This window comes from Pteropus vampyrus, unplaced genomic scaffold (genome assembly GCF_000151845.1).
Source record: "Pteropus vampyrus isolate Shadow unplaced genomic scaffold, Pvam_2.0 Scaffold67, whole genome shotgun sequence".
In the NCBI taxonomy this organism is placed as follows: Eukaryota; Metazoa; Chordata; class Mammalia; order Chiroptera; family Pteropodidae; genus Pteropus; species Pteropus vampyrus.
This window is the reverse complement of record NW_011888848.1, coordinates 7984658-7986601: the sequence shown is the minus strand read 5'-3', so window position 1 is coordinate 7986601 and position 1944 is coordinate 7984658. Positions and strand designations below refer to the sequence as shown.

Here is a 1944-nt window from a genome sequence, read left to right as displayed (position 1 = left end):
CCCTACAGCCTTTGGAGGATTCAGTCAGGTGAGGACGCGGTCAGTCCCTACGCAGGGCTTCCGGCACAGGTGTCGAACACATTACAGCGTCCTTAGACCCTAACTCTGGGGCTTGTTTTGTTGCCTACTTCAGCTACACATTTTTCTGACCCAGATTCCATTAAATTCTCAGGATACCTAGGAGGTACAAAGCAATTTGCAATTATTCTGGTGAAAAGCCTTTAACCCTAACCCTTTATGACCAAAACATGGCAGGAACCAGCTCTCCAGGTACCGTCATAGAACTTGGCTTTCTCCCTTTTTTCATGACATTGCCCCTGTGAAATGCTTACCATATTATGTTGGTTTCCTCAGTGGGAGGAAAGCGCCACTTAATTCTTGGCAATGTCCTCAACCAAATTTAAAAAAACTTGACTAATTTGCCAGAAACCATAGCGCAAAACAATCCGCTCGACCTAATCATAAAATAAGTATTTTTTACAATATTCAGTCAAGCTGTTAGCCATGCAAGGAAATACCAAAACTCAGGACTTCGTAAGAAATCCTCTCTCCTGTAAAATGAGAGTATTTCCCAAAGATGTTACCGATTGAGCAATTTATTTCAGATGATTTCAAAAGTGTAGCACACAGAAAGCATCTCCAATCTAAGCTAGACAGGACTTTCCTACCTGCCTGGCTCTCCACCACAGCAGTTGCACAACAGTGTAGTAGGGCTGTCACATACAGAAAGCTGTCAAAAGACTTAGTCAAACAGCCTAAAATACTTGTGCCAGTTTAAATTATTTTAATAGCTTATTACAAAACGTTAAAATTTACAGTTGGGCCTTCTTTGTTGCTCTTGAGAAATTTCCAGAAAATACACTTAAATTATTGCTAGATGAGATACCCATTCAAAAGAAAAGTTCCTATTAGTGAAGCAAATTTAAAACACAACCAGTTTGGGATATGACCTTTATTGAGCTTATCCACCGGAGTGGAAATAATGTCTGTACAAAACCAAATGTTTGTTACTATAACTTCTGCATCACAATTAAAATCCGAACAGTTTTTTAAAAACAGTCAACTCAATCAAAACCCACTACTTCAGAATCAATAGCTTCTTTGAAGCCACAGTAACACTTAAATATGGTTAAGACTCGAATGCAGAAATTTGGTTGGTTGGAAAGCTAATTAAACTTCCAACTTGCTCAAATAGAATTACAAAAAGGCAAAATTGTGTTTTTCACAGAGATACAGTCCACTGGAATCACCAACACTGGACAGCTGTTAGAGTATTTAGAGTCCTGAGATGATAAGAAATCCAGGCATCCTTTAGACAGTCTTCTGTTGTCCTTTCTTCCCAATCAGAGATTTGTGGATGTGTGGAATGACACCTACGAGAGGGACAGGAATAAATTGTTTTATACACACGTTAAAAAAAAAAAAAAAATCACACTGGAAATGTCTTTAAATCTGAAGATCAAGTATGCAGAATAAAAATTCAGTTATGTTCGTAAATCATATTTCATGATGCGACCATGCTGCATATCAGTGAAAATATACTCACGTGCCCTCTTCTAGACTAAAAATTACTAATGGAAATTAAAGCAAAGAATCCTTTCCTCTTAAAAGATTTTAAAATAAAATTGTAGTATTTACATACCACCACCAGCAATTGTAGCCTTGATGAGAGAGTCCAATTCTTCATCTCCACGAATAGCAAGTTGCAAATGACGAGGGGTAATACGCTTTACCTTTAAGTCTTTTGATGCATTTCCTGCCAATTCAAGTACCTAGAAGGCAGAGTATAATCAATTTCCTTCCAACTCTCCTTAAAGCCAAGAGCCAGAGCGGAATGCAATCTCCATGAACGACCAATTGTGGTTCCCCCCACTACTTGGACGGCAAGATACGCAAAAGCTATAAAAGGGACACGCAATTTTATTTCCAAGAGCAGCTCAAGCG

The 1944-nt window shown here is 38.5% G+C and overlaps 1 long non-coding RNA gene across 1 annotated transcript; it reads right to left on the bottom strand.

Moving 5' to 3' along the window:
- Positions 1 to 934: 934 nt before the first annotated feature.
- LOC105293036 lies at positions 935 to 1850 on the bottom strand. The gene is made up of 2 exons (XR_895953.2): positions 1643 to 1850; positions 935 to 1373 (listed from the first exon to the last, which is right to left on the bottom strand). It is a non-coding gene; the product is annotated as an uncharacterized LOC105293036 (long non-coding RNA).
- Positions 1851 to 1944: the final 94 nt, after the last annotated feature.